This window comes from Leopardus geoffroyi, chromosome C2, assembly GCF_018350155.1.
Source record: "Leopardus geoffroyi isolate Oge1 chromosome C2, O.geoffroyi_Oge1_pat1.0, whole genome shotgun sequence".
Taxonomy (NCBI): domain Eukaryota; kingdom Metazoa; phylum Chordata; class Mammalia; order Carnivora; family Felidae; genus Leopardus; species Leopardus geoffroyi.
Window position 1 is genome coordinate 9,559,003 of NC_059333.1, and position 15,718 is coordinate 9,574,720.

Genomic DNA, 15,718 nt, shown 5'->3' on the forward strand with positions numbered 1-15,718 from the left:
TGGCCACTAGATGTCTCTCCATATCCGTGCCAAATCTTCACTAACCCGTGTGCTAACACATGTGGATGATGCATGCAGTTCAGCCTAGGAAATCCTGTTGAAAGAACAACTCAATTCTCCCTTTTCACTGGGCACCAGTTTCAAGTGCTCTAGACTACTTGTGTACACAGAGGCATAAGACAAAGCTGGTGATGTTCATGTTGAGTGGTTGGAAGAAGAAACAGACGGGCTGTTCTCCTTTAAGCCAGGGTTAGAGATGTGTTCTTCCCTATCCTGGAAATGCTAAATAATTTTATGCTTAGTGAATTTTTAGATTAGCCAGGCCCAGTCTTTAGTCATTTGTGTGAACATTCTCCCCCTTTTCTTCCTTCCCTCCCCTCCCCTCTCGGTCTTGCCCACATGCCGCTCACACACATGGACAGCACACTCTGTATCATTACACAGAGTGCTGGAACCCTGCAAGTGTTGTATGAGCAGATGGTGTATTTGTTGAACTGCTTATCTGTGAATATTGGGGGTGGAGGGCAGGATTGTCTGTTGTTGAATAGACAGAGCCCACTTTACTAATAACGCTGCTTTGTCGTCAAACTTTGAACCATCAGTGTAACTGAAAAGTTATAGTTGGGCTGGTTCAGTGTCTGTAGTAGTGTTTCCCCTGGGGGTGTAGACACGATCTTAACCAGGGAGATGCCTTGTGAGGGTTTGGGTAGAAACAGTTTGGAGGGTGTGGTCACTGGAAACTTCCCTGTAATCTCCTCTCTGTCCGTGCTCTGGGCTACTGTAAAAATAGTAGCACTGGAAAGGGGCAGTTTTCTTTGGGATAAATCCATTTCTTTGAATAATATATTCACCCCTCCCCCGCCAGTAATGGAAGTGATACCTTTCCATTGTAGAAATTTTGGAAAAAACAGGAAAGTATCATAAAAATAGTAATTCTAATCATTTTAGAGACAAAATTTAAATCAGATTATATTTATAATTTTATATACTCCTTTTCATATTGCATTATATCATAGGCATACTTCCCAATCATTAAATACTCTTCAAAAACCCAGTTTTTAAAGGCAGTGTGTTATTCCATCTTTTGCCTGTTCTTCACTTTATTTAATGATTTTCCTACTGATGGGCACTTCGATCGTTTCAGATTTTTTACTTTGAGAATTGATCCTGAAATAAATATTGTTATATATGCATTTTTCTCACATCTCTGATTAATTCCTTAGAATAAGTATCTGTAATTGGAATTACAGGGAGGACAAATGTATTCTTGATATGAAAGCAAAATGCAACCTTTCTCAGGAAGAGTTCTTTATTCTTTTGGTTATAAATTCAGGGTCGGATCAGGGAATTCTGAAACTAGGGTTGTATCTGAGTTTTGGGAGGTATTTCTCACATAGCGTCTTTTCATATATGACAATGTCAGTGGCAGAAAACCTAGATTAGTCTTTTCTTGGAAATAAACTATTTTTCTCCTTGCCTTATACCTGTATCATTTATTTCCTGAAAGCTTAACCATGAAGGTTTCTATCAGAAAAGGCAGCTTTTTATAACCCTGGGATGTGGAGATCAATTACTGAGCTTCATAGGGTTTATAGGATCTTCTGTCACATGGAGAGACTGGTGAGCTGTCACCTATGCATTATTAATGATGCCTGTTGCTCAAGGAAACACTTGATTCCAATCATTGTGGTGGGCTCAATGTCGATGACACACCCACGTGTGTTAGGCTTATCCTGACTTAGAATTTGGAATAGAAAACAAAGTGTTTTTGGCATGGTCCCTGTAACTCCCCGTGTGCTTTTACCAGGCAGGACACATTTTATCCCATTTTTTAAAAAATTTTATTTTCTATTTTTTAAAATTTACACCCAAATTAGTTAGCATATAGTGCAACAATGATTTCCGGAGGAGATTCCTTAGTGCCCCTTCCCCATTTAGCCCATCCCCCTCCTACAACCCCTCCAGCAACCCTCAGTTTGTTCTCCATATTTATGAGTCTCTTCGGTTTTGTCCCCCTCCCTGTTTTTATATTATTTTTGTTTCCCTTCCCTCATGTTCATCTGTTTTGTCTCATAAAGTCCTCATATGAGTGAAGTCATATGATATTTGTCTTTCTCTGACTGACTAGTTTCACTTAGCATGATACTCTCCAGTTCCATCCACATAGTTGCAAATGGCACAATTTCATTCTTTTTGATTGCCAAGTAATACTCCATTATATGTGTGTATGTGTGTGTGTGTGTGTGTGTGTGTGTGTATGTATATATATATATACACACACCACATCTTCTTTATCCATTCATCCATCAATGGACATTTGGGCTCTTTCCATACTCTGGCTATTGCTGATAGTGCTGCTAAAAACATTGGGGTACATGTGCCCCTATGAATCAGCACTCCTGTATCCTTTGGATAAATTCCTAGTGGTGCAATTGCTGGGTCATAGGGTAGTTCTATTTTTAGTTTTTTGAGGAACCTCCATACTGTTTTCTAGAGTGGCTGCACCAGCTTGCATTGCCACATTTCATCCCATTTTAATAAGGAATCCAAAATGTAGGGGTTTGAAAGCATTCCAGTGACAATTACTATTGATAAAAGCTCTTTTTTTAGAACTTCTAAAAGACTTACATTGAACGAAAAGGATATTAATTTAACTTTCTAAAGGCATTTTGAAGTAAAAATTTATTTCTAGAACTCAACGTTTGGTATACAAGAACACCTGTTAATGTTTTTCAAATGGTGTTCCTTTCTCAAAAATTAAATTAAGCATATATTTCCGTCTTGAAATCTGGAATCTTTCTGTTTTTGGTATTTTGGTATTTGGAAAAAGGCAGAAAGTTTTTAAAATCTATGGATGCATAAGTTTTTTAACTTTCTTTTTCTGCTCTGGATTCCATAAATTATGAAAGTCATAGCTCAGAAGCAGCACTAAAGGGGAGACAGGATTTCTGTTCACTGTTCCTTTCCTTGCCCTCCTGTTCATGTCCCAGCTGTCAGACTGCTCACATTATTCCGAGTTCACTGGTGTGTCTAAGTGCCTCAAAGCAAGTTGACACAATGCTCCTGGAATCTGGCTTGCCAGGAGCCGCAGGCACTGTGTAAGCAGGGCTGGCCTGGGCAATGTGCTAAGGGGATGCTGGCCTGCAGGGTCCTTCTCCTTGATGGTGGATACTCTGTCACCACCCAGTCCTCTGATGCTGAGATCTTCATGGGACTCTGGGCTGCTCATCGCTGGCTTCTACCCAAGACTAGCCTCCCTGAGCCCAAGCCCCATGTCCTGGACCTTGCCTTCCTGTAATTTCACTGAGTTCTCTGTTAACTGAAAAATCTGCATCTGTATGAAAGCAGATGACGTGTGGAAAATGACCTTGATGTATTGGTAGCCTCTAATACCCCACCAGGCAGGCTATCCCAGCTGTCATGGAACAGGAAGTTTCACAGACCAATTGAGATGCTTAAATCACACAGTTTATTCAATCAATTCAAAACATACCATGAAAAGCAACAAGAAACTGATGGGGTAGTGAACGCACCTGGCACCATACTTCCAGGATTCTAGAATCCTGGGCTGTTTTTTGACCCTGTATCTGCTGCATCAGCCTTCCCTGACAATGATGTGATTACAAGGACTAGAGTGGAAGTTAAACAAGGGGGCCCAGTGGATGGAAGGTGCTGTAACCAGCACATACTTGGATATCTTTTGGGAAGATATCCGGCCAATGGCTGTAGGTCACCAATTAACCTGCTTAGTGGCTGTTTTAGGCAGAATACTGACCCCCAAAGATGTCCTTGTCTTAGTCCTTAGAATTATGGATATATAACTTCATACAGCAAAGGGAACTTTGCAGATGTGATAAAGGAGCTTGAAATGGGGGGATTATCTTGGATTATCTGCTGGGCCTGGTGTAGTGACAGGAGGCCTTTGGGGATAGTGGGAGGCAGGGAGGTCAGAGTTAGAGAAGATGTGATAATGGAAACAGAGTCAGAGAGATAGATGTCTGTTTAAAGATGCGACACCGCTGGCCCCTGAAGATGAAGGAAGGAACCATAAGCCAAGGCATGTAGGTGGTGTCTAGAATTTGGAAAAGCCAAGTGTGAATGGACTAACTTGTGTCCTCCACCTCTATTGAATTCATATGGTGAAGTCCTCACCTCCAGTACCTCAGAATGTGACCATATTTGGAGATAAGGTCTTTGCAGAGGAAATTAAGCTAAAATGAGGTCACTAGGGTGGCCCCTAATCCTATATGATTGGTGTATTTATAAGAGGAAGATTCGGACACAAACAAGGACAAAGGGGAAGAGCATATGAAAATATAAGGAGGAGATGGCCATCTACAAGCCAGGAGAGAAGTCTGGAATAGATCCTTTCCTGAAGGCCCCCAGAAGGAATCTATACTATTGACATCTTGATCTTGGACTTCCAGCCTCCAGAACCGTGAGACAATAAATTTCTGTTGTTTAGGCCCCAAGTCTGTGGTATTTTGTTACACGGCCCTAGCAAACTAATACGCCCAAGGGAACAAATTCTTCCCTGGAGTCACCATAAGGTAATGGAGGCATGTCGGCACCTTGGTTTTCGCCCAATGAGACCTACATTAGACTTCTGACATCCAGAACCATAAGATAATAAATTCAGTTCTTTTAAGTTGCTAAGTTTGTGGTAGTTATAGAAATAATGGGAAACTAATATGGTGACTGTGGGTTTAATGTGTGTGTGTGTTTAAAGATTTTATTTTTAAGTAATCTCTGCACCCAGCGTGGGGCTTGAAATCACAACTCTGAGATCAAGAGTCACATGCTCTACCGACTGAGGCAGCCAGGCACCACAAAAAAGTGTGTTTTTTGAGCACAGAGCACATACGGGGCCAGAATGGGATCATAATGGATATCGTCAATGAATGACCAATTGAGGGATGAAAAAGCTATGAGCCTGAAGGTTTCATGATCTGGATCTTATGACTTGATTCTTATACTTCATTTTATCTACTGGTAACACTTGTTTGTTCCACCTCCCTTTTAAGAGAATAACTTCAATCTATTCTATCTTTACATGTTCTATATGGCTAACTTATTATTTCTACAGCATATCTTCTGGATTGTGCTATATGCTTACTCGCTGCCTGTGGTTAACACATCAATTTACTTAACACATCAATGTGTTTCACCTGCTTCGCACAAGCCACTGGCTTCCTAACTGTATAATATGTTCTTTGAGTTCCATCCATCCCATCTATTTTTCTTTCTCCTGTAATTGTACTGAATATTTTAAAAATAACATATCGAACATGTGTTACTGCTACTGTATTCCTAGGGTGCTAATACATGAACAGTATTTACATTTAGAAATAGAGGGCTCTATACAGTGCTACATCCTGGCTTTGGCTTGGGGGAGTTTTGTGGCACATGAAAGTTATCAATCTCTTCTTCCTTATTCTTCTCCATCCCCATTTAGGCTCTTCTTTAAGACTCTGGTCAGAGTCTATGGCTATTTCCAAGCTATGTTGGCAGAGGTGACACCTGAGCCAGAGATCATCTGCCCCAAAACATAAAATATTTCCTATCTGATGAAAAAGTTTGCTGACCCTTACTCTTGAGCCCCACGAAAGAAATATTACTATTTCAATTTCACATTTGAAGACACCAAGACTCTGGAAGGTTATTTGGTTTCCTCAGGTCCCAACCAACCGGAGATGGGCAGTGCCAGGGCTCAGCTTCAGAACCCGGTCTGTTTCCAGCACACCGTGCTGCTTTAGGGGAACTTGTCCTTTAGCTTGTCTGGTCTACTTTTCCTGCCTTAGAAAGGTGATTTTGACCTGTCTTAATGACCTAATCATGTTTCTGATCTCTTTTCCAACTTGGCAAACTCATATCCAATACATCATACTTGTTTGGGTCTTAGCTATCTTCTGATTTATTACGAATCCGGTAAACAGTTCTTTTATTCTGTCATTTGCAGTTGTTGATGAAAGAGCTAAGATTGTGTAGAGTAAAAATGTGATCTTCTGTGAAGTGATGCTGGTTATGTATCCAGAGTGAATCATTAAAGTAAAATAATAATAATTAAAATAAACCTTTTAATGTTGAAATAACTGGATTTACAGAAGAGTTGGAAAGACAGCACAGGCCATTCTTACATACTCTTTAACCAGCTTCGCTTCATGTCAGCATCTTATCTAACCATGGCTTACTTAGCAACACTGTGAAATTGATGTTGGTGCCCTAGTATTACTTAGACCGCAGACTTTGTTCTGGTATTACTAGGTTTTCCACTAATGTCCTTTTTCTATTAAGAACCTAATCCAGGATACCATATTGAATTTAGTCATTATGTCTCCTTTGTTTTCTCCAATCTGTGGCAGTTTCTCAGTCTTCCCTTACCTTTTATGACCTTGACATTGCTGAAGAGTACTGCTGGTTGAGTATTTCAGAGAATGTCCTTTAGCTTGAGTTTGTCTGACATTTTCTCATGATTAGACTGGGGTTATGGAGTTTGGGGAAGAATACCACAGAGATGAAGTGCCTTTATCATTGAATCATTTCAGGAATACACAATATCAATATGACATATCATTGGTGATGTTAATCTTGGTCACTGGGTTGGTTGAATAATTTTCAATGATTAATCAACAATATTATGTCACACCCATTTTGTATTCAGCATGATGCTAGGCACTTACTGGGTGAGATAATTGATAAATCGAATAGAAAAGAATTCACAGAAGGGTTAGAAAGAGCTTTATAACAGGTACAAGGAAATTATTAAGGCCTCAAAGAGATGAGTAGAGAAAGAATAGGCAAGTCACAAGGGAAAAAAGTATACATTTGAAAAATACATGAAAGGGGTGCCTGGGTGGCTCAGTCAGTTAAATGTCCCACTTCAGCTCAGATCATGATCTCACGGTTTGTGAGTTCGAGGCCCACGTTGGGCTCTGTGCTGACAGCTCAGAGCCTGGAGCCTACTTCAGATTCTATATCTCCCTTTCTATCTGCCCCTTCCCTGCTCATGCTCTGTCTCTCTCTCTCCTTCAAAAATAAATAAACATTAAAAAATTTTTTAAAAATACATGAAAAATGTCTTCAGGGGTAAACACAATAACTATCATATCATTATAATATTCATTATAAATATGGGACACAAACGAAAATATTAATTAGAAAGGTGGTATAACCAGTTCTTAGTATGATTACAATTATTTAAAAATATGTAGAGTGAAAAAGACTAAATCATAGAATAAATGTTAATAATGATTGTCTGGATGATGAGTTTGTACATGACTGGTTTTCTTCTTTTGGCTTTTCTATATTTGTGGGAAAACTTAACACTAAGTTGTAGTAACCAAATGTCGAGTAGGGTAGTGGAAAGAACACCAATGTTAGAGTCAAACATGGTTTGAGTCTTTGCTCTGTTATTTAAAGGCCTCATAAACTTGGGTAAGTTTGCACCTCGGTTACCTGAGATGCCAAATTGGAATCATGAAATAATTTTGTGGGATGTTTGGGAGAAAACAAAGTGATATAATACATTTGGAAGCACTTGGCACTAGTTATATTTAATTGTCTCTTTCTAAAAGTCATGGCACCTGCCTTTGGGATTTTTATACTCCCTTTAGAGGCAAGGTTGAAATACGCTCACGGAATGACAGGCTGGGAGGTGAGAGCCTCACTGTCTCTGTTGCAGGATCTCCGGAGAGGTGGAGAAAAGGGTGGAAGAAACTCCATGAATGTTCTAAGGGGTGGGTGGGACTTCAGCATTCATTCAACAACCAATGCATCACATGTGCCAAATCCTGTTCTGATCATTTTGGGTGGACCAGGCATTGTTCTGGGAACTGGTGATAGAGGGGAGAACAGATTAGACAAAAGTGCTCGCTTTCATGGAGCGCATACTCTAGTGCAGGGAGACAGAGAAAAGATAAGCAGGCCGCGTATGTGTCAGCGCTATGGAGGAAAACACAGCAGGATGCGTGTTTTAGGCGAGGTGACTAAGGTGCTGAGGGCTCACATACGAAGATTTGCAGGCTATCTCCTTGCCCTCGATGCTCGCTGGGGAAGAGAATCTTAAAAGCAGAATGATTATGAGTGAGCAGGGTAAGTGCTATTCTACAAACCTGAGACCTGTTGGGAGGGTAAGAAAGATGGGCTGTCTTTGCCTGGGGAGTTAGGGAAGTCTTCACAGAAGAGGTGATGCTCCAGCAGAGCCCTTAAGTGGGGGTCACAGTTCCCTAGGCAGAGAAGAGGAGGAGGGTGCCCGCATGAAGGGGAGATGTCCCGGGCCCTGGAGTGTGCTTGGCCCGTGGAGGCTTGCAGGGCTCTCTGGAGTGTTGGGAGCATAGGATGGGCAGAGAAATGGATAAGTGGGGGCCCTGGACATGAAGAGCTTCCTCCTACCATACCCGGAAGTTTTGGATGTCAACCTGTACATGAGGGGGGTTACGGAGTTCTTTTAAGCAGGGGGTGCCAAAACATTCCAGCGTTGGCAATGGTAAGGACGGCGACTTCGGTAACTGAGGTCTAGCAGAGAGTGGCAGGGAAGGCTGGGAGGAGAAGGGGAGACGAAGGTGAGGAGGGAGAGAGCGAAGGAGGGGATGGCACCCAGCTCAGGTGGGGACGCAAAGGCTGAGGGTCTGTGGGAACCCCTGAGGGAGGGTCCAGTGCAGCCGGGTGGTCATGTGAGGCTGAGCCCAGGGCAAGTCAGGAGCAGATGTCTAGATTGGTGCGCCCCCCAATAACGTAGCTGTATCTGCCTTCCTAGGGCAGTTGACTCCCCCTTCCCCGCCCCAATATTTTTGATTAAGACTCCATCTAATTTTGAAAACATAAAATCTTGAAAAAATCAAAATGAATAATACCCCCTTTACTCCTCTGTAACGTGGAGCCCGTGGCTTCTCTTCCAAGGAAGGTAGGCAAATACGAGAGTGTATGTTCTCTGGCAGCTCTTGCTGGCTAATGCTCAGCTAGGTTTTCTGCTTGTGGGCTTTCAAAGTATCACTGCACAGAAGTATTTTTTGGTTAAGGAAATTAAAGCAGGAACATGGACTCACGGAAGCCAAGGTCATCCCTTTCTCCCGACTCCACAACCCTCCCTTTTTAGAAGCATGTATTTTCTGTACATGTTTCTAGCCTTCAGAAATAACTCTTGGCCATCCTCTTCAGCTTACAAATCCCCACGGCGTGCCTGTTTGAACGCATGCAGTGTATTATTTCTGCGGGGCCTCATCCCCTTTCCTTCCAAGTTGGCTCCGCTTCCTTACCCAAAGCGCCTACTGCCAGGCTCTTTGTTTCAGGACCCCCGAATCCAGAAATTGGCCAACTCTCTTCCACCATTTTGACCTGAGTTATCCATAAGCTTTTTTTCCCCCTTGATTCCTTTCCTTCTTGGAAGGATGTCTTTTGGCTGCCCTGGTTCTTAAGGGTTGGTGTAGCCCCTCTCCCTTTCACTCTCTCTGGCTGGTGTGGGTGTGTACTGGGGGTGAGGGGGTAACACGCGCATGCACACGCTCGTGGCTCAGTGACTTTCTCCAGAGACTTCTGGCTGGAGTGAGCGGGTCGAGCTCCCACAGGGAGGAGGGCAGTTTCCTCCCCAAGGGGCAGAGCTGCTCTGACATAGCAGCTTAACTGCCTTGTTAGATGCTGATGTTTTTACTTCTCTTCCTGTTTCAGTTGGAATGAATCACATTTGAAAACATTTCCATCCTTTTAGTGACTACATTGAATAACACATGTTTTTCATTAATATTTACCGTAATCAAACCTAACCTTTTTCTTTTTAACATGAACACGATTATTTCTGTCATTATCTAGCTTTCTTCAGTCTCCATACTTAGCTTCATAAAATGGATTCCTGCCTAGATAGATTGAAAAGTAGTATTTTTTTAATTTCTGGAGACTCAGAATTCATAAATGGAATAATGAAAACTCTGATGGGGGACACCTGGGTGGCTCAGACTGTTAAGCGTCTGCCTTAGGCTTAGGTCATGATCTTACGTTTGTGAGTTTGAGCTCCACATTGGGCTCTGTGCTGACAGTGCAGAGCCTGCTTGGGATCTTCTCTCTCCCCTCTCTCTCTGCCTCTACCCTGCTTGCACTCTCTCTCCCAAAATAAATAAATAAATTTAAAGAACTCTTTAAAAAAAAAAAAAAGAAATAAAACTCTGATGGAAGAGTGTGGATGATTGGCTAGTAGATTGCTCCAAACTGTTTTCAACTAACTTCCTCCTCAGCTCTCCTCCCCTGAACTATGTTACTTAAAGGGGGTCTCCAACGTTGATTAAAAAAAATTTTTTTTTTGAGAGAGCGTAAGCAGGGGAGAGGGGCAGAGGGAGAGAGAGAGAGAAAGAGAGAGAGAGAGAGAGAGAGAAAGAGAATCCCAAGCAGGCTCCATACTCAGTGCACAGCCTGACTGGGGGCTTGATCCCATGACCCTGGGATCATAACCTGAGCCAAAATCAAGAGTCAGATGCTCAATGGACTGAGACACCCAGGCACCCTGACTTTTAATTAATACTTTATAACACTTCTTTGAAATGAGACAAATGACCCAGTCTCTCTGTTAAATAATGGAGTTCTGTAATTCTGAGAGCGTATTCTCAGCCGAAATCTTCACCCTCCCTGCTCCTCAGCCTCACTCCTTTTGGATGGATAAAGGGAGCATCGTTACAACACAGTGGAATTTCAAGACTGCTACAACATTCCTATTACTGCTTTCATAGTGGTTGGCGGCCATATGCTGTCGAGAAGCTGTTTCAAAGGGGAACTGGACTTACTTCCCTTTTAAGTGAGAGTTGCAGCATGAATGTAGATCAATCACTGTTTCTAGCACAGTCGTATCATCTTTATGAGTGCACTTCCTCAAAGACCTCTGGGCATACACTGAATGTGTTAGGCAGAGCCCTTTCAAAGTCCAGGCGTGTTTTCCGAACAAATGCCAGATTTCCTGGGACTGTTGGTTACCACCCCTTACTCCACAAATATAGTGCATCTAAGATTGTCTGTCTGGATAATCTTGCCTTTTTAGTGTTTACTTAAAGTGGAAATGATGTTATCCAGACCCTGGGTATGAATGAGATCATGTCATGAGGTCTTGCTCTGATGTTGTTTTCTCTTGGTAGTGTAGTGACATCAGGATCTGAAGGCAGATGGGCGGCTTCGATGACATTTTGAAGTCCCTGATGTTTCTAACCTCCCATGATTGTTGAGAAATCACTGGGGAAGTGAGGATGTCATGTAAGGTGGCAGGTCAACCTATGAGTTACTCACAGCCATGGGAAGATACCATGGGATTATTATTAGTGTGCTATGAGAAGACTTCTCTGTTGTTGCTTTATTTTAAAATAGATTTGATTTTTTTTTTTTTTTTTATTTTAAAAAAAAATTTTTTTTTTCAACGTTTATTTTATTTTTGGGACAGAGAGAGACAGAGCATGAACGGGGGAGGGGCAGAGAGAGAGGGAGACACAGAATCGGAAACAGGCTCCAGGCTCTGAGCCATCAGCCCAGAGCCCGATGCGGGGCTCGAACTCACGGACCGCGAGATCGTGACCTGGGTGAAGTCGGACGCTTAACCGACTGCGCCACCCAGGCGCCCCATAAAAATAGATTTGATTTTTTAGAGAGATTTTAATGCACAGAAAAACTGGGCAGAATGTACAGAGATTTCCCATATGCCTCCTGCCCCAATGTGTGCACAGCCTCTCCCATTCTCAGCATCCCCAACCAGAGTGGGACATTTCTTACAACTGATGAGCCTACATTGACACATCATAATCATCCAAAGTCCATAGTTTACATTAGAGTTCACTCTTGGTGTCATACATTCTGTGGGTTTTGACGAAGGCATGATTACACGTATCCATCATTATAGTACCCTACAGAGTAGCTTCACTGTCTTCCTTTTTAAAATTTATTTTCCTATGTACAGATTGAGAAGGTCCTATCTAAAAAGATGAATAGTTGAATTCTACCTTTCTGCTAAGATTTTAAGCAGGAGGATGTTTTTCATGAAAGTCTCATGAATATGGATGTTCTCTGACAAAAGGGTTCCATGACCGTATGGTTTTGGGAAATGCTGGGGAAAAATATGATGGAGTCATCCGCAGAATATTTACACTGCTATTCTGGTTCTGACATACAAATATATGTTGTCTAAATCCACTAAATTACCTAATTAAAGCTAAATTTCACTTCTGAGAAGTTGGTGGAAAACCTAACCATGAACATCCTAACAATCTGTCCTCATATCTGTTTTTTTTTTTTTTTAGGTTTATTTATTTATTTTGAGAGGCAGAAAGAGAGAGAGAGAGAGAGAGAGAGAGAGTGAGTGAGCAAGCAGGGGAGGAGGGGCAGGGAGAGGGAGAGAGTGGATCCCAAGCAGGCTCCACACTGTCAGCGCAGAGCCCAACACTGGGCTCTGTCTCACGAACCATGAGATCATGACCTAAGCTGAAATCAACAGTCAGATGCTTAACCGACTGAGCCACTCAGGCGCCCCTCCTCATATCTGTTTTTATTTTATTTATTTATTTATTTAAAAAAAAAATTTTTTTTTTAACGTTTATTTATTTTTGAGACAGAGAGAGAGAGAGACAGAGCATGAACGGGGGAGGAGCAGAGAGAGAGGGAGACACAGAATCGGAAGCAGGCTCCAGGCTCTGAGCCATCAGCCCAGAGCCCGACGCGGGGCTCGAACTCACGGACCGCGAGATCGCGAGATGGTGACCTGAGCTGAAGTCGGACGCTTAACCGACTGAGCCACCCAGGTGCCCCACCTCATATCTGTTTTTAAATGAATATCCCTTTAAGAATTTTATCCATTCATTTGCTTATTTGTTCATTTAATAAGTATCTCTTTTGTGCCTTGTCTGTGCCAACACTTAGGGGCACATAGGGCCTTAACACAAGGAAGAATGTGGCAGAGGTGGCTGGTAACCATTGCCCTCTTTTCTTTAGTAATGTTGAGTGCATGGCAATGCAGGGCAAAAGTTGTTTCCCAGCTTCCCTTGCAGTGAGAAGTACCATGTGACTATGTTCTGGTCAAGGGAATGTGGCCTTGGGGTTCTGTGTGCAGGGCTATCATTTGGCCTGTATGCACTGGCCTAGGTATACACAAGTCAATAGGAGGCAAAATGGAAACCGTGTGTTTGGAATGACAGAGCAATAAGACAGGACGAGCCTGGGACTTTGAAGCTATGGAGCACGATGACAGCCTGTAAATATGTATGATCAGATCATTATGCCAAATAAATTAACCTCTATCAGTTTAAGTCACTGTTACTATGGCCTTTGTAACGGCAGCCAGACCCTTAAACTAACTGAAGCAGAAAGGATTTCTGGTGATCAGATGTTGTCATAACATCAGGCAGTTGAGATATTTAGGAACCCTCCAAGTCAAACAGTGTCCAATGGCCATCTGAGTGTATAAAAAAGGCCTGACTATAGTAAGGGGATATTGACTATTGCTCTGCTATTCAAAATACATGGTTTCCATTTTGCCACCTATTGACTTGTGTATACCTAGGCCAATAATTTCTTAAACGTCTCATATCCACATGTTGAAAGAAGAAAAGACCCAGGGAACTGAGGTTCTTTTAAGTGAACCTCACTTTTTTTTTTTTTTTTTTTTTTTTTTTTTACTATTTTTTGCTAAGAAACCTAGAGAAATAAGGCCAATTTTTCATATTACAGTTGAATCTTTCCAGTTAGCTCAGGGTACGCAGGCACTTGACGTGGATCCAAAGGCTTTAAAATAACCAAAACTGATGTTCCCAATTCCTTCTATATATCTTTGTAAAACAAATTCTGGCATTGCAAACTTCCTTTTACCAACATGCTACCTCTATCCACATAGTGGGCTTAGGTAAACATACGAGTATATATTTAGATGTGGGTTAGGCATGAAATTGCTTTTTCTTCCTAAATAAGGCGTAGAAAAACCTCGATTCATTACTAACTGTGACATTTTAGATCTGAGTAGACAAAAAGGAGCATGTGAAAATGTGCTAAGCTTCCACGTAGTTAACAAGATGTCACTTTGTGAGAGAATTTTCATAATTAATGAACCAGTTCAATTTGCTCTGCCATTTGACTTTGATTAATATGTCGTGGACTATTCCCACTGGGACTCTATCCAGTTGGTTTGGGAAGCTCTTATGTCTATAGCCCGTGCATGTGCATGGATCAAAGTGCTGGCATTCAATACCTGCCTCGTTAGGTCAGGGAACAGCCATGTAAACTCAGTGACAATGCCTGAGGTCCTGCAGCAAGCCACCACATGGCCCAGATGGACAAACTGACAACAACAAACGTAAAATCGAAGCCAAAACTATTTGGAGAAGGGATTGGACCATGTGCGTATTTTATGGGATCTTAGAAGGTCAATTTACATAATTAAAACTTTTATTCCTAATTCTGCAATGGATTTGGCAGACTGAATGAGATGACTTTTTTAGCATCATCTTTAAACCACCTGATTAAAATTTGCTTCATTGAAAATTCAGTTTATGGGAATAAATTGTATGACAAGCCGTAACAGTGTTTGGTTAGTATATTTTTCTGTTTAGAAACCATCGTAGGTATTTCAAAAAAGGAGTTTAATACAGAGAATTTTCAGTACGTATGAGAAGGAGAAAAGTACAGAAGTGGGGAGGTGAGGTTACCCAAAGATTAGTAACTGCAGGAAGCCACTGCCCTCATAGGCTTGAAGAAGCCACAGGAGAACATGTTGAACTCTCCTCTTAGGCTGGCCGAGCCACAAAAGTTGTTGCTGTAAGACTGAGCTGTCTGAGCGGAAGCCCAGAAGCCACAGCTGCCAGCCTGCTGCTGGAGCCACCATTGCCACCGGCACCCTAGAAAGTGGAAAAATAACATCTCCCTTACCCCCACCTTTCAATTTGCTACTGGTGCCTCCCACTGGTAGAGCCCAACAGGAGGCTGGGTGGCAAGGGAATCTGGGAAATGTAGTTTTCAGGCTTTCTGCTCTAGAGTCAGAGACCAAGATAAAGAAAGGAGGGCGTGGAGCTGAGAAACTAGAGACTCTGGGTGGCACCCAGTTTCCAAGGCCATATCCTGTATAGATTTTAAATTAAAAATTTTTTTTTAGTTTATTTGTTGAGAGAGAGAGAGCAAGCGAGCAGGGGAGGGGCAGAGAGAGAGAGGAAGAGAGAGTGAATCCCAGGCAGGCTCTGAGCAGAAATCAAGAGTTGGACACTTAACCTACTGAGCCATCCAGGGACCCTTAAATCATTAAAAAAAAATCATGACAAGTGTACTCTTTAATCCCCATCTGCTATTTCCTCCACTCCCCACTCACCTCACCTCTGGTGAGCATCAGTTTGTTCCCTACAGTTAAGAGTCTGTTTCTCTCTCTCTCTCTCTTTCCCCTTTGCTTATTTGTTTTGTTTCTTAAATTCCACATATGAGTGAGATCATATGGTATTTGTTTTTCTCTGACTGGCTTATTTTGCTTAGCATTGTAGTGTCTGGCCCCATCCATGTTGTTGCAAATGGCAAGATTTCATTCTCTTTTATGGCTGAGTGATATTCCATTGCATATATACACCACATCTTCTTTATCCATTCATCAGCCGATGGACTCTTGGGCAGCTTCTGTAATTTGGCTGTGGTAAATAATGCTGCAATAAACATAGGGGTGCATGTATCCCTTCGAATTAGTGTTTTTGTATTGTTTGGGTAAATACCCAGTAGTGTGATCCTAGGATTG